This window comes from Macaca thibetana, chromosome 8 (genome assembly GCF_024542745.1).
Source record: "Macaca thibetana thibetana isolate TM-01 chromosome 8, ASM2454274v1, whole genome shotgun sequence".
Lineage (NCBI taxonomy): Eukaryota > Metazoa > Chordata > Mammalia > Primates > Cercopithecidae > Macaca > Macaca thibetana.
This window is the reverse complement of record NC_065585.1, coordinates 79,026,509-79,051,015: the sequence shown is the minus strand read 5'-3', so window position 1 is coordinate 79,051,015 and position 24,507 is coordinate 79,026,509. Positions and strand designations below refer to the sequence as shown.

The following is a 24,507-nucleotide window of genomic DNA, read 5'->3' as shown; positions in this document are numbered from 1 at the left end:
ATACATACACAATGACACAATGGAATATTATTCAGCCTTAAAAAAGAAGGAAATTCTGTCACTTGTGACAACATGGACAGAACTGGAGAACATTAAATGAAGTACTAAATATAGTAAAGGAGGCACAGAAAGAGAAATGCTGCATGTTGTTGCTTAACTGTTGAAACTAAAACAACAGAACTCAGCAGCAGAGAATAGAATGGTGGTAAGAGGCTGGGGGATAGGCAAAATGAGGAGATGAGGATCAAAGGATACAAAGTCATAGTAGGAATAAGTGAGGGGTTTTTTTGACATCTATTGCACAACATGGTGAATATAGTTAATAATAGTGTATTCCGGATGGGCGCGGTGGCTCATGCCTGTAATCCCAGCACTTTGGGAGGCTGAGGCAGGCGGATCATGAGGTCAGGAGGTCAAGACCAGCCTGACCAACATGGTGAAACCCCGTCTCTACTAAAAGTACAAAAATTAGCTGGATGTGGTGGCGGGCGCCTGTAATCCCTGCTACTCGGGAGGCTGAAGCAGGAGAATCGCTTAAATCTGGGACACAGAAGTTACAGTGAGCCGAGATCATACCACTGTACTCCAGCCTGGGCAACAGAGTGACACTCCGTCTCAAAAAAAAAAACCAAAATCAAAACAAAATAGTGTATTCCAGGTTTTAAAAAGGCTATGAGTTGCCAGGCATAGTGACTTATGCCTGTAATGCCAGCACTTTGGGAGGACAAGGTGGGTGGATCACCTGAAGTCAGAAGTTTGAGACCAGCCTGACCAATATGGTGAAATGTCATCTCTACTAAAAATACAAAAATTAATCGGGCGTGGTGGCGCAAACCTGGAATCCCAGCTACTCGGGAGGCTGAGGCCAAAGAATTGCTTGAATTCGGGAGGTGGAGGTTGCAGTGAGCTGAGATCATGCCACTGCACTCTAGCCTGGGCAATAAAGCTAGACTCCGTCTCAAAAGCAAAACAGAGAACTGTTGTGAGTAAATTTCAAGTGGTCTCACCACAAAAAATAAGTATGAGGTGATAGATGTTAACTAGCTTGATTTAATTGCTCCACTTTGTATTCATGAATCATAACATCATTTTGTACCCCATAAATATATACAACTATAAATTACCAATTTACAACGAAATTTTTTACAATAAATCAGGGAAAAAAGAACCAAACACTCTGAGTGTTGGCCTTTTGCATACAATGCTGGCCTTGAAACTGGAGAGTTCCATTCTCATTCAAGGAGCCATTAGACAACTATTCAGTAGGAACTATACTGAAAAAAAGTTATATAGTTTTACTGTTCTTTTGGGATGAACAAAAATCGAAACGACTAAAACTTCCAATCTTTGGCAGGGTGCAGTGGCTCATGTCTGTAATCCCAACACTTTGGGAGGCCAAGGTGGGTCGATCACCTGAGGTCAGGAGTTTGTGACCAGCCTGGCCAACATGGTGAAACTCTGTCTCTACTAAAAATACAAAAATTAGCTGGGCATGGTGGCAGGCGCCTGTAATCTCAACTATTTGGGAAGCTGAGGCAGGAGAATCGCTTGAACCCGGGAGGCAGAGATTGCAGTGAGCAGAGATAGCGCCATTGCACTCCAACCTGGGCAAAAGCGTGATACTCCATCAAAAATAAATAAATAAATAAATAAAATAAACAACAACAAAAAAACCTTCCAATCTTCAAATAGCACTGATAAGGAGTGGGCTCAATCAGCATCTGCACAGGATCCATCAAAGACCTTAGCTAATGCAGCTGGTGCTCTATATCCATAGATTTCAAATCCTGAGAATACTGTACAATATTTTCGATTCATGCTTGGTTGAATCCGACAATGTCATGGGTTTACTGTATAACAGAGGCAGAAGCTGTGGTCACTGCATTTCCCATGGCATTTAAAGGAAGGCAAGAAAAGCTGACAGAAGCTGTGATTTGTCCCTCAAATTACAAGGGTTTTATGTAAAACTTCAGGAGAGAATTCCTCCTAGTTAAGACTCATTTTTCTTACTTTAACATTCTTGATGATAGCAAGTCACTCTGACATCCATTTCTAACTACCACATTGCTTGAATTTTTTTTTTTTTTTTTTTTTTTTTTGAGACAGGGTCTCACTGTCACCCAGGCTGTAGTGGCGTGGCACAATTTTGGCTTATTGCAACCTCCGCCTCTCAGGTACAAGTGATTCTCCTGCCTCAGCCTCCCAAGTAGCTGGGACTACAGGTGCCTGTCACCATGCCCGGCTAATTTTTGATTTTTAGTAGAGACAGGTTTTCACCATATTGGCCAGGCTGGTCTTGAACTCCTGACCTCAGGTGATCTGCCCTCCTTGGCCTCCCAAAGTGCTGAGATTACAGGCGTGAGCCACCGCGCCTGGCCATTGCTTAAATTCTGTTAAATGATCAGTATTTCTGTGGATTGCAGAGTTCACAAAGCAGATTTTATGAGATAGCAATAGAACAGTTAGGAAATTGAAAACAGATAAACAAAAGTTACAACTCTAACCCCAATTCATGTATTAGATACATATTATGTTTCTGTGTTAATTTTATCAACTTCACACAAACACTCAAGCTGTTTGATAAAAATGTCTGCCTTTGCTGGGTGCAGTAACTCGGGAGGCTAAAGCAGGATGACTGCTTGAGGCCAGAGTTCAAGGTTGCAGTGTGCTCTGATCTTGCCTGTGAACAGCCACTTTACCACAGCATGGCCAACATAGCAAGACCCTGTCTCTTTAAAAAAAAAAAAAAAAAAAAAAAGGCTATCTTCATAGGTTGGAAAAAATGATTTTAAATGAATATTTCAGGATTCAGTCTATCCTACCCACTATATGCCCAATTTGGCAAAGTGCAAAATAATTTTTATTTTATTTTTGAGATAGGGTCTCGTTCTGTTGCCCAGGCTGGATGGCAGTGGTAGAGCCACTAAAACTTTATGCTGGTGTATAAAGGCATGTCTTTCAAACATGGCTATGAACATATGAATAGAACGCTAAGCTCTAAAACTCTGTAAGATGGCCAGGTGCCATGGCTCACGCTGGTAATCCAAGCACTTTGAGGGAGGCCCAGTGGGGTGGATCGTTTGAGCCCAGAAGTTCAAGACCAGTCTGGGCAACATGGCAAAACCCCATCTCTACTAAAAATACAAAAACTGAGGTGGGAGGATCACCTGAGCCTGGGAGTTTGACAGAGTGAGCTGCAGCCTCCACCTCCCAGGCTCAAGCTATCCTCCCACCTCAGCCTCCCGAGTAGCTGAGACTATAGGCATATGCCACCATAACCAGTTAATTTCTGTATTTTTTGTAGAGACAGGATTTCGCTGTGTTGCCTGGGCAGGTCTCAAACTCCTGGGCTCAAGCAATCTGTGTACCTCAGGTTCCCAAAGTGCTGGGATTACAGGCATAAGCCACTGCACTGGCCAAAAGAATTGATTTTTTACTTTTTTTTAAATCGAGACAGAGTCTCACTCTGTCACCCAGGCAGTACACTGGTATGATCCTAGCTCTCTGCAACCTCTGCTGCCCAGGTTCAAGCTATTCTCATGCCTCACCCTCCCAAGTATCTGGGACTACAGGCATGCACCACCATATCCAGCTAATTTTTATATTTTTTAGTAGAGAGGGGGTTTTGCCACGTTGGTCAGGCTGGTCTCAAACTCCTGACTTCAGGTGATCCGCCCACCTCAGCCTCCCAAAGTGCTGGGATTACAGGCGTGAGAATTATTAAATAATCTGAAATATACTGACCTGAGCAATTTTATAGTAACCAATAAACCATAATGTAAGTTTAAAAAAAAAAAAACAAACCTTCCTATCTTCTTCTACAATGAGTACTGCATTAAGTTCAAAAGAAAATAAGTTTTTCTCTAGTTGTGTTTTATCTAAAATGCTAATACCAAGAAGTGGGGACCTGAACAGAATAAACTGGGATTATTGTTAAAATGCAAAGACCTAGGCTCTATCCCCATCCTAAATAGGAGTATTTGGAGAGAGAGCCCAATACTCATTTTAATAAATATACCACGTGATTTCTGCTGCCAAAACAAAGAGCCACTAAAACTTTATGCTGGTGTATAAATGCATCTCTTTTAAACATGGCTATGAACATATGAATAAAATGCTAAGCTCTAAAACTCTGTGAGATGGCCCGGTGCCACGGCTCAGGCCAGTAATCCACGCACTTCGGGAGGCCCAGAGGGGTGGATCTCTTGAGCCTAGAAGTTCAAGACCAGCCTGGGAAACATGGCAAAACCCCATCTCTACTAAAAATACAAAAGCTGAGGTGGCAGGATCACCCGAGCCTGGGAGCTCGACAGAGTGACAGCTCATCTCAAAATAATAAAATTTGGGAGGCCGAGACGGGCGGATCACGAGGTCAGGAGATCACGACCATCCTGGCTCACACGGTAAAACCCCACCTCTACTAAAAATACAAAAAATTAGCCGGGCGTGATGGCGGGTGCCTGCAGTCCCAGCTACTTGAGAGGCTGGGTCAGGAGAATGGCGTGAAACCGGGAGGCGGAACTTGCAGTGAGCCGAGATTGCGGCACTGCACTCCAGCCTGGGCAACAGAGCGATATTCCGTCTCAAAATAATAATAATAATAATAATAAACTCTATAAGAGGCCGGGCACAGTGGCTCACGCCTGTAATCCCAGCACTTCGGGAGGCCAAGGCCTCTGCTACTCCAGAGGTTGAGGCAGGAGAATCGCTTGAACCCGGAAGGCAGACGTTGCAGTGAGCCGAGATCGCGCCACTGATCCAGCCTGAGCCACAGAGCGATACTCCATCTCAAAAAAATAAAAATAAAAATAAAGGCCATAGCCTCACTAACAAATGATGAAAATGTGAAAAAACTTTTTATACCTTTACTTTCTCTTTTGTTTAGTTCAACTTGGACAAACAAATCATTCTATCATTCTATGACAAAGAATACTCCTCATCCTTTAATGAGCACTCTGGCAACTTAAAGATTCCTGTTAAAAAGCAAATACTGATTCAGCAGGTGGGAGAGTCTGAGATTCTGCATTTCCAACAAGCTTCCAGGTGAGGCCTAAGCTACTCGTCACACTTTGAGAAGCAAGCAGTTAGATGATACATGTGAGACACCTGTAGTTAGGCAGATGCCTGAAACAGTTTTCCTTCTCGTACAGTCAAGATTCACCATTCAATTCAAAGATTTAATTCTCACATGCTAAGAGCTGCAGAGGGAATACGTTTAACCTAAATCCTTATTCAGTTAGGTGGGCTTTGATAAAAATAACATAAGCATTGAGATTAAATCTGACTTTCCCCTTACTCGAAGAGTTAACTGTAACTTTGAGAAGTTAAGTTCTCAGAGCCTCAGTTATCTCACATAACAATCCTCAGCGGTTATCAGATTAAAGTAAGAACGCGAAATGGTAAAATCAAACACCAGCAATTACCAAACCAGAATATTACTTGCTCATGTGGGGACATCTGTCCTGCCAGGTGTTGGAGGTACCTTCTGCACCGCCCTGACACTTCAGTGCACTAAGTACCACCAAAGGAGTTGCTAACTTCACGAGTACCTACCCCCGCCCTCCCAAAATACAGTCTTAAATATAAAAATGGGAACACTGGTCTCTCTTGAATTAAGCCTAACACAACTATGTCTTTCCGCTCTTAGGAGACATGCAGGTGCACAAAACTAACAGAAAGAATAACCTGGAGAGATGAAAAGATGAGATGACACCCATCAATAATGCTGGGGTTAGTAAAAGTCGGATGTGAGGGGGACAGAGAAGAAGTGAGCAAAGCTAACAGATTCACGGGACACGTGGAGGTAGAGCGTGCTAAAGCGCCTCACTGGGACGCACTACTGGATCTGACAAGAGGCAGGCGGGGCGCCCCTCCCAGGCGGATTCGCTGCCTCGGTGCAGGGGCCGCTTCCCGCGGCCTTCCCGGCTCCACTGCTTTGTCTGCCGCCCGTGGACCCCACATACCGCTCCAGAGCTTTAGGAGTCCAGAGCCTGCCGCACCATCAGGGCCACACCTACGGATGAGGTAGAGACCTAGGAGGCGCTGAGCGCCTTGGGTTCGCAGCCCCGGCCGCCGCGATCGCAAACAACCGGACTAACTCAGGAACCCAAAGAGCCAAGGCGCTGGCGGGCAAAGGCTCTGCAGACTCTTCCCAGGTGACCTGACGCCTCTGTCGCTTTTGCCCTCCTATTGGCTGATAATAAGTCCTACGTGAGGATAAAGTATCCAATCAGTGAAGGTCTTTTTAGAGTGAAGCGCTCATAGGTGGTTTAGGGAAATACACTAAGTGTTCGAGGAACGGATCCAATGAGGACCCAGGAAAACTATATTGGCCCTAACTACTCGCCGTCCACCAAGCCCTAACCGAAGAAATTTGATTCCGGCTGGGAAACTGTCGCACTTTGACAACCTCAATTCCCAGCCTTCCGGGGCCGGTAGGACTTCACCGGTACTGCATTCGGTAATTCAAATTGAGTATTTCTTCTTTAGCAACTCTTGCAATTCTAATAAAGGCAATACCTAATATTTTATTCGGTTCTGTGAGTCTTAATTCATAATTTTTTTTTGTTTTGTGTTTTACTGTGGACGTTAGCACTACATTAGGCATTCCTTGGATTTTCGTTTATTTCTTTTTGGTGTCCACTGTCTCCCTAGCAGCTTGAAAGACGCAAAGTACAGTTTTCGTTTAAGTAGCAATTTATTTTGGAGAATTTTTCTTTTTTTTTTTTTGTAAGGAATTTATGATCAGAATCTTCTCATTCACATTTTAAAATGTCTTCTATGTAGTTTATATACTTGTAAGGATTTATATACTTGTTTTATGGATGGCAGTCACTTGAAGTTTTTGTTTTCTTTTGGCATAGATTTTATTTTATTTTTTAATTTATCTAAATATTAACCTACTCTTAACCCGCAGGCAGATCTTTGAGAATAATGTATCCATTTGCAATCAATAACCCCAATGAACAGATTCTGGATTCGCTCTATAAGAGTTTGATTCGGCCACGTAGCTCATGTGTTAAAGTCAGAAGGAATATGAGAGGCCTCTAATAGGAAAGGAGTGTAAATAACAATAAATATCCCAGATTGTATTCAATGCTAGTATCTCCTACACTTCGTAAGTGAATTTAAAAACCAAGCAGCTTCTTGAATTTCTTTCCGTTCCCTTGTTCTCGGTTATCTTCTTGCTTCCAATGAACTCAAAAGGGGAGCAAAATAAGCTAAGTAGAAAACAAATAGGCCTGGCGCGGTGGCTCACACGTGTAATCCCAGCACTTTGGGAGGCCGAGGCGGGTGGATCACTTGAGGTCAGGATTTCGACACCAGCCTGGCCAACATGGTGAAACTCTGTCTCTACAATAAATAAATAAATAAATAAAATTAACCGGGCGTCGTTGCGGACGCCTGTAATACCAGCTACTTGGGAGGCTGAGGCAGGAGAATCAATTGAACCTGAGAGGCTGAGGTTGCAGTGAGCCGAGATTGCGCCACTGCACTCCAGCCTGGGCAACAGAGCGAGACTGTCGCCAAAAAAAAAAAAAAAAAAAAAAAAAGTCCAAAGGGTACAGCCAGGTTAAACATAACCCATTTGGTTGAGTAAGTTTCTTCAGTATAGTTATTAAAAACAACTAAAAAAAAAAGGGAAATTAAACTTGCTATTTTTGTTAATGTTAATATATTAGGACGGCAGGTGTGGTGGCTCATGTCTGTAATCTCAGCACTTTGGGAGGCCGAAGTGGGTGGATAACTTGAGTTCAGGAGTTCGAGACTAGCCTGGCCAACATGGTGAAACCCCATCTCTATTTTTTTTTTTTTTTTTTTTAGACAGAGTTTCCATCATCTTGCCCCGGCTGGAGTACAATGGCGTGATCTCGGCTCACCGCAACCTCCGCCTCTCGGATTACAGGCATGAGCCACCACACCTGGCTAATTTTTGTATTTTTAGTAGAGACCGGGTTTCTCCATTTTGGTCAGGCTGGCCTCGAACTCCGGACCTCAGGTGATCCACCCGCCTCAGCCTCCCAAAGTGCTGGGATTACAGGCGTGAGCCACCGCACCTGGCCAGCTGTCTCTACTAAAAATACAAAAAATTAGCTGGGCGTTGTGGCAGGCGCCTGTAATCCCAGCTACTCCGGAGACTGAGGCAGGAGAATTGCTTGAACCCGAGAGGCGGAGGTTGTAAGTCGAGGTCGCGCCACTGTACTCCAATCTGGGAGACAGAGCAAGACTCCGTCTCAAAATAAATAAATAAATAAATATTAAATATAATCATGCTTCTGCCGTTAAAGTATTGAGAAAGCTAATTCTTCCTGCACACTGCCATTACAGAATAGATGACTGCTATTAAGAAGCAGGGGGTGTATTCACAAAAAAAAAAATTACCAGTTTCCTAAGCACATATGGATTATAAGCCATAGGGAGGTATTTAAAAATTTTAAGAATTTGTATTCTTGTATTAAAATGTCTAAACTTGACACCAGTGAAGTTATACTACCTTCCATTGTGAGTCATTGCTTGTTCCTAGCCTCAGGTATCTTCCCACAGGACACTGGAATGTCATTTCTCAATAGCTGTGTTGCTTAAGACATGATTCAGATACTGGCAGTTTCATTCATTTAATTATTTTGAACACTACAATGTGCCATAGACAATCTTACCTATGGATTCAAAGGTAAGGAAAATCACAAGCCCTGCCCTCAAGGAGTTCATGGTCTAAAGAGCTCAAGAAGCACTGGATTTCAAAATTTTTGGATCAAGCAACACTTTCAGCTTTATACATATGTATTCGAGTACATAGCTCTGACATATTTATGTGTATTTATTCCTAAATTCTATATGCGTACTATCAAACTAATATGTAGTTTTGAAAATGTCAAAGTAGAAATTTTTGAAGAAAGAGAAATAATTATAAATTGAAGCTCTTACTATACATCCAGATGAAAATAAAATTGGATCCATATATTACATCATTTACCAAAAAAATTAATTCCAGGTGTATTAAAAACTCAAACCTTGAAGACTACATATATGACCTAGAAGCAGAGGGAAACCTTGAACAAAACTGGAAACCCAAAAGTCAAACAAGAAAAAAATGGATACATTTGACTTGTTTTAAAAAGCAGCTGGCCAGGCACAGTGGCTCACGCCTGTGATCTCAGCACTTTGGGAGGCCAAGGTGAGTGGATCACTTGAGGTCAGGAGTTCCAGACAAGCCTGGCCAACAATGGCCAAACCCAGTCTCTGCTAAAAATATAAAAATTAGCCAGGTGTGGTGGTGTACGCCTGTAGTCCCAGCTATTCGGGAGGCTGAGGCAGGAGAATCACTTTAACCTGGGTGGCAGAGGCTGCAGTGAGCAGAGATCACACCACTGCACTCTAGCCTGGGCGACAGAGTGAGACTCTGTCTCAAAAAAAAGAAAAACAGCTCTATAGGTCAGGGTCAATCCCAAGAGCTGGTTTATGGAAAAGAATGTCACAATCTCTGGAGGTGATCTTTTAACCTATTTGGATATAGAGGTTTTTTTTTCTGGTCACTATGCGCTGATCTAAGAAGAATTAAACTGTTTCAAGGCTCAGAATAACCAAATATACCCCAGAGTCTATGACTGAATCAAAATAGCTCAACAATTTGTCATTGGGCACCATGGTAAAAACATTCATTCAATTGAGATTTAGATAATAAATGCAGATTAAAATGTTATCTTTTCCCAACAATATGTGCTTTTTTCTTCTTCTTCTTCTTCTTTGAGGTGGAGTCTGCTCTGTTGCCCAGGCTGGAGTGCACTGGAGTGCAGTGGCATGATCATGGCTCACTGCAACCTCTGCATTCTGGATTCAAGTGATTCTCCTGCCTCAACCTCCCAAGTAGCTGGGATTACAGGCATGCACCACCACACCTGGCTACTTTTTTATATTTTTAGTAGGGATGTTTCACCATATTGGCCAAGCTGGTCTCAAACTCCTGACCTCAGGTGATCTGCCCACCTCAGCCTCCCAAAGTGCTGGGATTACAGGCGTGAGCCACCTCGCCCAGCCCAATATGTGCTTTTATTACTAATTAAAGGAGCTTTGAAGCCAATAGGCACTGCATGCATCACTGACTCTTTCCTCAGGTGAGATGAAGTTGGCCCACTAACCGGTCTTGACCAGCTCTCCTGTAGCCCAACCTGTCCCAGACACATCTAGCCTCACTGTGTCTCAAAGCACTTCACCGTCCTACCCTGTGATCTTTTACCATCCATTCCTATATTCTAATGCAGAACCTCCTGAAGCTTATTTCAGTGTGTTACATTTTCTCCAGGGAGGCAATTAGAGCTGGGGGGGGGGGGGTGGAAAACACAACTAGAGGAAAAGGGTCTCAACTTCCAGGAAAGATCCTTTGTAAGCTTTGCAGATTATTCAACTTGTCTCAACAAATGGGGCTGTCATTAAGCCTTATGTAAGAAACAGGCTGACACAGACATTGGTCTGTTCCTACTTTACTAACCACTGGATCACAACCACCCAAGCTGACTATATATCCTACATGGTTATTATTTATTGGGCCCTTGAGATAAACCAGGCACTCCCCTGAGCATTTGGCAGATGTTACGTAATCGATCCTCAAGGCTTCTCTTTGAGCTGTCTACTATTGCCACTGTGAAAGGGAAGAAATTGAGACCCTGGAAGGCTGTCTTGCTCAAGACCACACAGCTGGTCATTGGCAGAGGCATATTTCCAACAAGGGTCTGTCTGCCTCTGAAGCCCATATTCTTTCTACTACAGTATACAGCTTCATTGTCTACCAACATTAATGGGAATCTGATATTTTGTTAAATCTCTATGATGAAGGAAGCTCACAATCAGCCTTGGTCACCTCTCTTTTGCCTAATACATCTAACAATGAACAAATCTATTTGTGTAAATAATGGCATTTATAATCCTTTAATTTCCTACTCGGAATTTGGAGGCCCAAAAAAGATAAGGGACTTTTTCAAGGCCATACAGTGAGTAAGAGAGCTCTGTTTCTTTCTCTTCTGTTCAATAAAAACTGCACATGGCAGATGAAGTTTCAGTTGTTCTAGATTCTGCCAGGAAAACTGAGCCCTTAATTTGGGTCAAGACCTCTAGGATCAAATACACTAAAAAGAAAAGTATTCTATTTTATTCTCACATCCCCAAATGGATTGCCCTATAATCTTCCACATTTGTTTCCAAAGCTAGCTATGCAGAACAATCATAATTCTGCTGAATAGACCTGCAGAGGTAGAGGCCTGGGCATACATACTTTTAAACAGCTCCAATGTGAAATTTAAGAGTCACTGATCTTGTGGAGGAAACATAAATTGTGTTAATTATCTAATGTGTCCTTTGTATTTCATTTTATTTATTTAACTTAATTTAATTTTTGAGACAGAGTCTCATCTGTCACCCAGGATGGAGTGCAGTGTTGAGATCAGGGCTCACAGCAGCCTCAACCTCCCTAGGCTCAGGTGATCCTCCCACCTCAGCCTCTTGAGTAGCTGTGACTACAGACACACACCACCACACCTGGCTACCCTATGTATGTTTTTTCTTTTTTCTTTTCTTTTCTTTTTTTTTTTTTTTTTTTTTTGAGACAGTGTCTTGCACTGTCACCCGGGCTGGAGTGCAATGGCGCGATCTCAGCTCACTGCAACCTCCGCCTCCTGGGTTCAGGCGACTCTCCCGCCTCAGCCTCCCAAGTAGCTGGGATTACAGGTGCCTGCCACCACGCCTGGCTAATTTTTTTTTGTATTTTTAGCAGAGACAGGGTTTCGCTATGTTGACCAGGCTGGTCTCGAACTCTTGACATCAAGTGATCCACCTGCCTCAGCCTCCCGAAGTGCTGGGATTACAAGTATGAGCCACCGCACCCGTCCCTTATGCATATTTTTTCTAGAGATGAGGTTTCACTGTGTTGCCCAGGACAGTCTTATACTCCTGGGCTCAAGGAATCCTCCCGCCTTGGCCTCCCGAAGTTCTGTGATTACAGGTGTGAACCACCACGCCCGTCCTGTATATCACTTCCTAATACATTTCTACAAAAGTTGTCAACACAGTAATAATTTACTAGCTTATAGTTTCTGTGCATCAGGCATCCATGTGCAGCTTAGCTGGGTGCCTCTGGCTCAGATCTCTCAAAAGGCTGCTATCAAGAGGTCAGCTGGGGCTTCAGTCATCTCAAGGGTTGAGTGAGACAGGCTATTTTTCCAAGCTCACCTCACATGGCCATTAGTAGGACTCAGTTTCTCATAGCTGATGGAAGGAGAGCCTCGGTTCCTTGCTGAGTGTTGGTCAGAGGCTTCCCTCAGTTTCTTGCCACATGGGCTTCTCCCTAGGGCAGCTCACATATGACACTGTCTTCCCTCAGAGCAAGTGAAGGAGAGCTAGAAGGAGCAAACAGGATGAAAGCCACAATCTTTTTGTAACCTAACCTAGAAATGACATCCTTTCATTCTTACTGTATTCTATTCATTAGAAGCAAGTTGATGCTCAAGGAGAGGGGGTTACACAAGGGGCATGAATACCAGGCGGCAAGGATCATTGGGGGTCACCTTAGAGGCTATCATAGAGATGTAAGCAAAGAATTAAAAAACAAGGTGGTAATATATTTCCTAGCTCTATCTTGTAAGAGAAGATAAATTCAACAATATCCTGGTCCTGGCATGGTGGCTCACACCTGTAATCCCAGCATTTTGGGACGCCAAGCAAAAGGATCAGTTGAGTCCAGGAGTTTGAGGCCAGCCTAAGCAACACAGCAAGGCCCCATCTCCATAAAAAATAAAATAAAACAATAAATTAAGTGATATCCCAGTAGCAATGAGATCATCCAGTACCTAAATCTTGGTTTCTAAATACCATTCCAGGACTTCTAGGAGAAATGGCTGATTTTAGGGCTGGGTAAGGAAAAATACAAGATAAGCGCAGAGCATCTTATAGTTCCAGAAAAAAGGAGATAATCAAAAAACAAAAGGAACACGTGAACCTAGTTAAAAGAACTCCCAATGGCCAAAGCTGAAACAATTGAGTAACAGTATAAAATAAATATACAAGAGTCTATATGTCTATATAAATAAATGATTGAATATAAATATAAATTAATAAATGAGGAAAGACAAATCTTCCTTTCAGAATTTCAAATAAGATTTATCAATTGTCCACTCCAGAAGTTGAAGCTTAATCCTCATTCCATTTGAGTATGAGCAGTATTTAGTGACTTGTTTTCAAAGAAAGGAATATGGAAAGTGGGACAATACAACTTTATAGTGGAGTAACTAGCAAATATTACCATGTGTCAGCCTCACCAGTAATAAGGTAGAGTGATATCATGTATCCTCTGACATAATGTGATGAGAAGGTCATCTCATCTTGTGATGTTTTCCCCAAACCCTATAACCACAGTCTAATCATGAGAAAAACATCAGACAAACACAAATCGAGGGACATTTTGCAAAATACCTGACCAGACTTCAAAACTGTCATGGTCATATCAAGGTCATGAAAAACAAGAAAAGACCGAAAAACGGTCACAGGTCAGAGGAGACTAAGGAGGCTTGATGGCTAAATGCAATGTGGCATCTTAGATTAGATCCTGAAACAGAAAAACAACCTTACTAAAACCCAAATGAGGTCTGGAGTTTAGTAAATAGTAATGTACCAATATTTGGCTTTTCAGTTGTTTTGTTTTTTCTTTTTATTTATTTATTTAAAAAAATAGAGATGCGGTCTCGCTTTGTTGCCTAGGCTGGTCTTGAACTCTTGGGCTCAAATGATCCTCCCAGTTTGGCCTCCCAAAGTGTTAGGATTACAGGCGTGAGCCACTACGCCTGGTTGGCTCTTTAGTTTTGTAAGTGTATCATGGTAATGTAAGATGTTAACACTAGGGAAACTGGGTGAGGAGTAGACAGGAACTTTATGTACTCTAACTTTTCTGTAAATCTAAAATAATTCCAAAATAGTTAATTAAAAACAAAAAACAAAGCATCCTGCTGACAGTTTTAGAAACGTGATGACCAGAAGATCTCCCCTAGATTAGCTTCCGGTTTAGTACATTTCAAACTCTCTTTCTCTCTCTCTCTCTCTTTTTTTTTTTTTTTTTTTTTGAGGCAGAGTCTTGCTCTGTCACCTAGACTGGAGTGTAGAGTGCAGTGGCGTGATCTCGGCTCATTGCAACCTCCGCCTCCCGCGTTCAAGCGATTCTCCTGCCCCAGCCTCCAGAGTAGCTGGGGACAGGCACCCACCACTATGCCTGGCTAATTTGTGTGTGTGTGTGTGTGTGTGTGTGTGTGTGTGTGTGTGTATATTTAGCAGAGACAGGGTTTTCACCATGTTGGTCAGGCTAGTCTCGAACTTCTGACCTCAAATAATCTCCCCGTTTCGGCCTCCCAAAGTGCTGGAATTATAGGCGTGAGTCACAGCGCCCAGCCCCTTCCCCCACCCTTTTTTTTGAGACAGAGTCTCGCTCGGTCGCCCAGGCTGGAGGGCAGTGGTGCCATCTCCGCTGACTGCAGCCTCTGCCTCCCGGGTTCATGCAATCCTCCTGCCTCAGCCTCCTGAGTAACTGGAGTTACAAGCACGTGCCACCACACTCAGCTTTTTTGTATTTTTGGTGGAGACGGGGTTTCACCATGTTAGCCAGGCTGGTCTCAAACGCCTGACCTCAAGTGATCCACCTGCCTCAGCCTCCCAAATTGCTGGGATTACAGGCATGCACCACCGCGCCTGGCTTCAAACTTTATCCTCCACTAGCCACATACTTCTAGGGCCAGGTGCCAAGGGACACATCCCTGTATCATAGCACTGAGATGGCAGAGCATGTCTTGCTTGAAGCCAGTCCAGCACCAGGAAAGCCAGCAGTAACTTATCACGAAGAGGCCCAAGTTCAATTCAACTCTCTTTCCCCCACCCAGATTCCCAAAATGTCCAAGGCCACTCCAGCGTATCTAGCAAGAAAGGAATTATGAAGGAAGGGAAGTTGGAGAGGATGAAAAACAAAAAAAAAGGTCTTAACCAATACCTCTTTGAGGGGTGCTTTAAGACATTTTCCTTTTAATAAATAAGTAGAAAACAACGTATGATCACGTAAACTCAATGCTAAAGTTCCTCTATGGACTTTGGAAAGGGCTAGCGAAAGTTAGCATGCCTGAAACACAAGCTTCATTAGCTTAGCAGTAAATACCCTCCAGAAAGATCTCAGAGGAAGAAATGAGTGCCCTTTGACAGAACAGCCACTGTCGCTCCCACCCTTTCAGCTCCAAAGCTCCTACTCTTGCACCCAGTCTCAGACAAGCACTCACTTCTCTGAGTATTTTCTCAAGTATTCCCTGAGACATTATGGAGGCGCCGAGGCTCCCACCTCAATTCCATTATACCATTTGATCACGTATGTTGTTTGTGATTTTGTTTAGTTTGTGTTATCTCCTCGTCATCATGTAGGCTCACTTAGGGCGTGGCTCAAGGCTTTTACCAACCTTTCTGCTGTCACAGTGGTCCCCCAACAAGCCCTTGTTGAGTAAATGAGTTAATGCTCTGGGTGAAGGAGGAAAGCCCTCACTAGGAAGAGACTTGTGTCATCCAGGGCAAGAACATCAGAGATCCAGTGACAGCCCAGCGACCTCCGGGATCAATTGCAATAGGAGGGTAAGAGAGACAGCCAATCAGCAACAGCCATACAGAAATACGGACAGGTTTCCTGCCCTACATAGGAATCTTTCATCAAGCCTACGCACATTACTATACTGCATAAGTTAGCTATAAATGTAATAATCATATTTTCACGACAATTATTGGAAATCCAGAGTGTCCTAGAGTATTCAAATCTTTAGAAAGCATGTTCCCCAAATGAATCGGACTGAACAGACGCTAGAACTGAACACGGTAAAATACTTATCCATGAGGCACTTTGTAATCCCCGCACTCCTGTTCTGCCTAAAGAGAAACATTCCTGATGCGAGGTCCGCACAGGCATTATATCTGCCGGGTGGACACAGGTCCCTACAGCGTGCGGTGAAATGGGCTCCACATGTTAGGTTAACAAAGGCTTACGACTCGCAGCCTCTTTCAAGGTAATACACATCTGCGACTACATTCAGAATGTGGGTGTCCCTAAACCCCTAGCGCATGAAGCTGACAAAAGCACTTCCCAGGGCAGGACAGTGAAGGCACAAAGCAAGGTCCGCACAAAAGCACACGCCCCTCGCAGAGCTCCGCGCGTGCGCACACCGACTGTGAAACGCCGCAGCCGGCTTGCGGAGCGGTTGCCGCGCCCTCCGCCGGGTTTCTTGTGCCCGCCTCCGAGCCTGAGGAAACAGCTGATTGATCAGCCTGGCTCAGGCTTGGGGCGGGGATTGGCTGATTGGCAGCAACGCCACGGGACAGCCAAGCTGGAAGCCTGAGGAGCCGGAGCGGGTGCTGGCTGCCGCGCGGCGGAGGTGAGTTGGGTGGGAACTCGGCAAAGCGGTTGGCGACGGGGTAATGAAGTCGGCTGCAGGCCTGACGGCCATGGGATGCCCTGGAATCAGGACAGGAGCTGAAGGAGCTCGGTTCGGGAACGCAGGGAGACCGGCGGGATCCTGGGCCGGTTGGGTGTTTGCCCCGCGGCCGGGAGGCAGAGACTGCCTCGGCTGAGGGCGCGTGGGTCCGGGGCTCCGGAGAAGCCGAGGGAAGTCGGCTGACTTGCCCTGAAGGCTGAGACTCGCCCACCCGCCTATCTACCCCTATGCCTCTTGCCCCCTCCCCCGACCTTCGGTCCATCTTTCGGACCCCCGTTTCCCGCGCCGGCCGCCAGGCGGCGGTCCTGGGGCGACCGCCCTTCGCGGCGGCTCCCTTGGGGGCTGCGCCCTTCCCGGGCTCGGGAGCCCGACTGCGCGGGTGCACTCAGGCCGGCGTCCGAGAGGAGCAGTGCGCTCGGTGGTCTGCCGGAAAGTTTAACCAGCTTCGCGTGGTTGCTGTGTCACTTTTCGCCTCCTAAAACTTACCAGTGTATCTTCTGACCATGACCAGAGTTTGCAGGAAGCCCCAAAGCCGGCCTTTGGGCATTAACAACAACAGCATTTTATTATGGAAATCTTCAAACTGTGAGAAATTGAACAAACGATATAAGGAATTCACTGTACTCATTACCCAGTTTCAGTAATTATCAATACATGGGCAGTCTTGCTCCCCTAATCCGGGTTATTTTGCGTTTTTGAGACAGGGTCTCTGTCACCCAGGCTGAAGTGCAGTGGCGGGATCTCGACCCACTGCAGCCTCCGCCTCCTGGGCCCCAGCGATCCTCACGCCTCAGCCTCCCCGCTAGCTGGGACTACAGGCAGGCATCACCAAGCCGGCTAACTTCTCCCCCGCCCCCGCCCTTTTGTAGAGCTGGGGTCTCCTTATGTTGCTCAGGCTGTCTTTGAACTCCTGGGCTTAAGCGATCCTCCCTCCTTGGCCTCCCAACGTGTTGAGATTACAGGCGGGAGTCACCGCACCCGGCTACCCTGGGTTATTTTGAAGCAAATCCCAGACATTATATCATTTCAGTTATTTTATATATTTCTATGCTCTGTCATGATAAATAATCATACGTGTAATAACTTGCTTTCTAGAGGGGTCAAGTAAAATAAGGGACATATTAAAGTGTAGACAGTGCTTATTTAGTTTGTACTACCAGAATTTAGGTAACTGCTACAGTGAGTCTCATTATCTTGCGCTCAGGTTTTCAAAATCGGAGTTACCAGATACTCTAGACAGTAGTGCTCTTGCTGTTGAATAGTAATAATTGTATTGATAATTTCTATTTGTAGAGTTCTTAGTATATATCAAGGACTATGAAGTAGTTTCCACTTACTCATTTAATGTTTACAATAACCCTATGAAGTAGGTATTATTATCCCCGTGTTAGAGTTAGGGGAAAGAAATTTGGAGAGGTCACAATTTTCCTAAAGTCACACTGCTGAAAAAACAGGGGTGGGGGATAGAATTCAGAATGCTAATCTTGGCCTTTGTCATTGCAAAGTTCTTGCTCTTTTAACTGTAACTGAATGTCCTAAGAGTTGTGGAATAAATGGAACTGCTGTAGAAAATTATTTCTGTTAAGCTACAGATCAGTAATGGAAAAAAAAAAGCCTGAAAATTTACACAAATACAAACAATAGTGAGAGAGGTATGTTTGTTCTTTGAAAAGTTAAAGATTATTACAACTAAATTTAATGTCCTGAGAAGACATAGTTCAACAAATACAAGTGCTAAAAATTTTATTCTTGGCCAGGTGCATGGCTCAGCCCAGCGCTTTGTGAAGGCCGAGGTGAGAGGACTCCTTGAGACCAGGAGTTTGAGACCAGCCTGGGCAATATAGTGTGACACTGTATTTAAAAAAAAAAAAAGTAAAATAAACATTTTATTCTTTAATATGTGACCAGTTAAAGGGAAAAGGAAAATATGCATCAATGAATAGTGTCTACCACTCCTTTAGCACATAGCTTATATTGGATATTAATACTAAATATTTCATTTTGTATCCTTCATCCTCCCAATCTTAAACTACTAAGACAGCATCTTCATCCAAATAGTGTTTGATGAGTAAGGAATGAGATAGAAACAGTTGGGCCTCCTCTACTTATTCAAAGGACAGTAGAGAAGGCCTATTAGCTTGGAGTTTAGGAATCCTACTGGATAGGAGTAATTCAGAAGTCCAGAAGTCAGGTCAGACTCCTTTGTGAAGGAACTTGAGCGCCACATTTAAAGAGTTTAAACTTAATGAGCAAAGAAGTGACATGATAAAGTCATCTTACGAGAAGATAGATACAGGAAGATAGCTGGTACTGTCAAAGGTGGCTTTACCAGCTATGTGAAAGGATTAGCAGTGGGTTGACCTGATAAACATAAAGGAAATAGACATGGGGAACTAGCAAATTTATCAATATGAGGAAAGAACTAGACAAAGAAAACAGCCTGAAAGAGAGAAAAGAGCATGGTATATAGTAGGATTTTTTTTGTTTTGTTTTGGTTTTTTTGAGATGGAGTTTCACTCTTGTTGCCCAGGCTGCAGTGCAGTGGCGTGATCTCGGCTCACTGCAACCTCTGCCTCCCGGGTTCAAGCGATTCTCCTGCCTCAACCTCCCGAGTAGCTGGGATTACAGGTGTATGCCACCACGCCCAGCTAATTTTGTATTTTTAGTAGAGACAGAGTTTCACCATGTTGGCCAGGCTGGTCTTGAACTCCTGATCTCAGTTATCCACCTGCCTTAGCCTTCCAAAGTGCTGGGATTACAGGTGTGAGCCACCATGCCTGGCCTATAGTAGGTTTTGAAGTGATGATACACTTCATTTTCCATGGGTTTGTTTTCTTGGGCCATCCTGGTGATGAGTTGGTGATGAGTTATTACTATATCACTGTTCTTTGAAGTGGTAATTACTGCCCAGCTACTGAACTATTCTTTTATATACTTATTAGATACTATTGATAGAAATTACACAATTTAGATAAGCAACAAAAAAAAGACCCTGTAATCCTAGCCTTTGAAGATAACCACTGATGATGGAGAAAAGGTGATAACAGTTTTAGTTAACATTTATTTGATTACTGTTCGACATTTTTCACATTTTATTTTCCATCTGTATTTCTACTTGTAAAATGCCTACTCATGTACTATGCCTATTTTTCCATTGGGCTTTTGATCATTTGTTTCTTTATTTGCAAGTACTTTATATTCATTAGGGATATAAATCATTTGTTATATTAAGTTGCAAATAGGTTTCTTAATTACATGGCTCTTCTCAAAATCTTCTGAGTGGCTAGTAAAATGAAAAAGATGACAGCTGGGAGAGCACTCAGGGCTGCTGTTTCAGGGACCAGAACATGCCACCTCTGAAACAATTCCTTCATTTTATGATACTGAAGTTATTGTCAGCCAGTCAATCTGCAAGTCATTTTTAGCAAATAAATTGTTTTGTGTAAATGTTTGATATCATTAAAAAGATTTTTTTTCTGCTCCCACTCCACCGGGAGATATCATTTAACAGATAATTTATACAGCTGGAGTTGACTAGTGTGAGTTGGTTGCCGTTAAAATGTAAACAGTCAGACAAGTTAAACAGGAAAGTTAAATTAAGTCTCCATGATTGAAAAAACATACATTGTAATATACATATTAATATATATAAAGCAGTATAACTAAGATCTTTTTAAACCTTTAAGATATTTTATTTTTTTTAGAGACAGAGTCTTTCTTACTTTGTTGCCAAATTGGAGTGCGGTGAGGTTATCATAGCTCTAAGATACTTTATTAATTTTTTTCCCCCTCCTCCCTTAGTTACTTTTTGAAATGGATTTCTTACATACTAGCAAATACTGATTTGATATACAGTCGGCCTTCTGGATTCATAGGTTCTGTATCCGCAGATAGAAAATATTTGAAAAAACAATGATAAAGTAACAATATGACAACAAGAAACAATACAAATAAAACAATAGACAACTGTTTCCATTATATTAGGTATTATAAGTAATCTACAGATGACTTCAAGTATATGAGAGGATGTGTATAGGTTATATGGAAATACTATATCATTTTATCTTTTTTTTTTTTTTTTGAGATGGAGTTTTTCTCTTGTTTCCCAGGCTGGCGTGCAATGGCACGATCTCGGCTCACGGCAACCTCCACCTCCCAGGTTCAAGTGATTCTCCTGCTTCAGCCTTCCGAGTAGCTGGGATTACAGGAGTCCACCACCATGACCTGCTTATTTTTAATTTTTAGGAGAGACAGGGTTTCACCATGTTGTCCAGGCTGTCTTGAACTCTTGACCTCAGGTGATCCACCACCTGAGCCTCCCAAAGTGCTGGGATTACAGGTGTGAGCCACCGCGCCTGGCCCATTTTATCTTTATTTTTATTTTTGTGGGTACATAGTATGTGTATGTATTTAGGGGGTATGTGAGATATTTTAATACAGGCATATAATGTGTAATAATCACATCAGGGTAAATGGGGTATCCACCTCAAGCATTTTTCCTTTCTTTGTGTTACAAACAATCCAATTATACTTTTAGTTATTTTTTCATGTACAATAAATTATTGTTGACTATTGTCATCCTGTGATGCTATCAAATTCTAGGTCTTATTCATTCTAACTGTATTTTTGTATGCATTAACTATCCCTACTCCACCTCCCCTGCCCACTGTCCTTTGCAGCATCTGATAACCATCCTTCTGGGTTTTTTTTGTTTGTTTTTGAGATGGAGTCTCGCTCTATCACCCAGGCTGGAGTGCAGTGGTGTGATCTGGTCTCACTGCAACCTCTACCTCCTGGGTTCAAGTGATTCTCCTGCCTCAGCCTCCCAAGTAGCTGGGGTTACAGGCACCCACCACCATGCCTGGCTAATTTTTATATTTTTATTAGAGATGGGGTTTCACTATGTTGGCCAGACTGGTCTCGAACTCCCAACCTCAGGTGATCTGCCCGCCTCAGCCTCCCAAACTGCTGGGATTACAGGTGTGAGCCACCGTACCCAGCCTAATTTTTGTATTTTTAGTAGAGACAGGGTTATGCCATGTTGGCCAGACTGCTGGTAACCATCCTTATACTCTTTTTTTTGAGACAGAGTTTCACTCTGCAGTCTCCGCCTCCCGAGTTCAAGCAATTCTCTGCCTCAGCCTCCTGAGTAGCTGAGATTACAGGCACCCACCATCACGCCCAGCTAATTTTTTGAATTTTTAGTAGAGACGAGGTTTCACCATCTTGGCCAGGCTGATCTTGAACGCCTGACCTCGTCATCCACCTTCCTTGGCCTCCCAAAGTGCTGGGATTACAGGTGTGAGCCACTGTGCCCGGCCGACCATCCTTATACTCTTATCTGCATGAGTTAAGTTGTTTTAATTTTTAGGTCCCATAGTAAGTGAGAATATGTGAAGTTTGTCTTTTTCTGCCTGGCTTATTTCACTTAACATAATATCCTCCAGTTCCATTCATGTTATTTTCAAATGACAGGATCCTATTCTTTTTAATGGCTGAATAGTACTCCATTATGCATATGTATCACGTTTTCTTTATCTGTTTGTCTGTTGATAGACATTTATTTAGTTGCTTCCAAGTCCTGGCTGTTGTGAATAGCTCTACAACAAACATGGCAGTGCAGATATCGCTTCAATATACTGATTTCCTTTCTTTTGGGTCTATACCTACCAGTGAGATTGATGAGTCATATGGTAGCTCTATTTTCAGTTTTTTGAGGAACCTCCAAACCATTCTCTATAGTGGTTGTGCAAATTTACAATCCCACCAACAGGGTATGAGGATCCCTTTTCTCCATATCCTTGCCAACATTAATTATTGTCTGTCTTTTGAGTATAAGCCATTTTAACTGGTGTGAGATAGTGTCTCATTGTAGTTTTGATTTGCATTTCTCTGATGATGGGAGCACTTTTTTTATATACCTGTTTGCCATTTGTAAGTCTTCTTTTGAGAAATGTCTGTTCAGATCTTTTGGCCATTTTTGAATTAGATTATTCAATTTATTTCCTATTGAATTGTTTGAGCTAATTATGTATTCTGGTTATTAAACCCTTGTCAGATGAATCGTTTGCAAGTATTTTTTTTCCATTCTATGGGTGGTCTCTTCACTTTGTTGATTGTTTCCTTTGCTATACAGAAGCTTTTTGACTCGGTGTGATCTCATTTATCCTTTTTTGCTTTGATTGCCTAATACCCCATGTGGGCTGCTATTCAAGAAATCATTGCCCAGACCAATGTCCTGGAGAGTTTCCCCCAATGTTTTCTTGTAGTAGTTTCATAGTTTGAGGTCTTAGATTTAAGTCTTTAATCCATTTTGATTTGATTTTTGTATATGGCAAGAGATGGGTTGTAGTTTCATTCTTCTGTATGTGGATATCCAGTTTTCCCAGCACCATTTTTTGAAGAGACTGTCTTTTCCCAATGTATGTTCTTGGCATCTTTGTTAAAAATGAGTTTACTGTAGACGTATGGATTGATTTCTGGGTTTTCTACTCTGTTTCATTGGTTTATGTGTCTGTTTTTATGCTAGGACCATGCTGTCTTGGTTACTATAGCCCTGTAGTATAATTTGAAGTCCAGTTTTTTTTTCTTTTTGCTCAGGATAGCTTTGGCTATCGTGGGTCTTTTGTGGTTCCATATAATTTTTAGGATTATGTTTTCTATTTCTGTGAAGGATGTCATTGATATTTTGTTAGACATTTTGATAGACATTTCATTGAATCTGTAGATTGCTTTGGGTAGTATGAACCTTTTAACAATATTGACTCTTCCAGTTCATGAACATGGAATATTTTTTCCGTGTGTGTGCCCCCTTTAATTTTTTTTTTTTTTTTTTTTTTGAGGCAGGGTTTTGCTCTATCATCCAGGCTGGAGTGCAGCGGCATGATCACAGCTCATGGGCTCAGGCGGCCCTCCTGCCTCAGCCTCCCATGTAGTTGGGACTACAGGTGCATGCCATCATGCCTGGCTAATTTTTTTTGAGATGAAGTCCCACTCTGTCGCCCAGGCTGGAGTCTGGGGTGCAGTGGTGCTATCTCAGCTTACTCCAACCTCTGCCTCCCAGGTTCAAGCAACTCTTGTACCTTGACTTCCCAAGTAGCTGGAATTACAGGTGTGCACCACCACACCCGGCAAATTTTGTGTTTTTTAGTACAAAAATACAAGCTGGTCTCGAACTCCTGGCCTCAAGTGACCCTCCTGCCTCTGCCTCCGCCTCCCAAAGTGCTGGGATTACAGGTGTGAGCCATCACATCTAGCCCTTAATTTTTCGTTTTTTTTGTAGAGGTGGGTCTCACTTTGTTATCCAGGCTGGTCTCGAACTCCTGAGCTCAAGTGAGCCTCCTGCTTTGGCCTCCCAAGGTGCTGGGATTACAGGCATGAGCCACCACCCTGGCCCTCTTAAATTTCTTTCATCAGTATCTTATAGTTTTCATTGTAGATATCTTTCACTTTGATTTCACTTTGGTTAATTCCTAGGTATTTAATTTTATTTGTGGCTATTGTAAATGGGATTCATTTTTTGATTTCTTTTTCAGATTGTTCACTGTTGGCATATAGAAATGCTACTGAGTTTTGGATGTTGATTTTGCATCATGCAACTTTACTGAATTTATCAGTTCTAATAGTTTTTTGGTACAGTCTTTAGATTTTTCCAAGTACAAGATTACATCGTCTGTAAACAAGGATAATTTGACTTCTTCCTTTCCTAGTTGGATGTCCTTTATTTCTTTCTCTTGCCTGATTGCTCTAGCTAGGACTTGTTACTATGCCATTTTATATAAGGCACTTGAGTATCTATAGATTTTGGTATCCACGGGGTTCCTGGAACCAATCCCCTGTGGATACTGAAGGACAATTGTATAATGTGTACTGGCAGGAGGGTAAACTGCTTTCCTAAAGAGATGATTTTAGGTGGAACAAGAATCAACTTTGTATTTATTTTAGTCAGGATATCCTTTTCTGTCTGTTTTGGCTCAGATAGGGAGTACAATGTATAGTTAAGTACTTTAAAGTATAT

At 42.9% G+C, this 24,507-nt stretch overlaps 3 protein-coding genes across 7 annotated transcripts in view; 2 read left to right on the top strand and 1 right to left on the bottom strand.

Moving 5' to 3' along the window:
• ARMC1 (armadillo repeat containing 1) overlaps positions 1-6,176 on the bottom strand; it is a 32,248-nt gene extending 26,072 nt beyond the window's left edge. The window contains exon 1 of the mRNA XM_050802076.1: positions 5,964-6,176. The gene's annotated coding sequence lies outside the window, so the exon portion shown is untranslated. The remainder of the gene's footprint in view (positions 1-5,963) is intronic.
• VXN (vexin) overlaps positions 1-24,507 on the top strand; it is a 965,102-nt gene that overhangs the window by 46,384 nt on the left and 894,211 nt on the right. The gene's annotated exons all lie outside the window — the stretch shown is intronic.
• MTFR1 (mitochondrial fission regulator 1) overlaps positions 15,539-24,507 on the top strand; it is an 88,045-nt gene continuing 79,076 nt past the window's right edge. For 3 of the 5 annotated variants that reach the window (XM_050802073.1, XM_050802075.1, XM_050802070.1), the window contains exon 1: positions 16,229-16,430. The gene's annotated coding sequence lies outside the window, so the exon portion shown is untranslated. Of the gene's footprint in view, positions 15,640-16,228; positions 16,431-16,450; positions 16,542-24,507 lie in introns of those variants that run through there. The other 2 variants (XM_050802071.1, XM_050802072.1) reach the window with 2 other exon arrangements.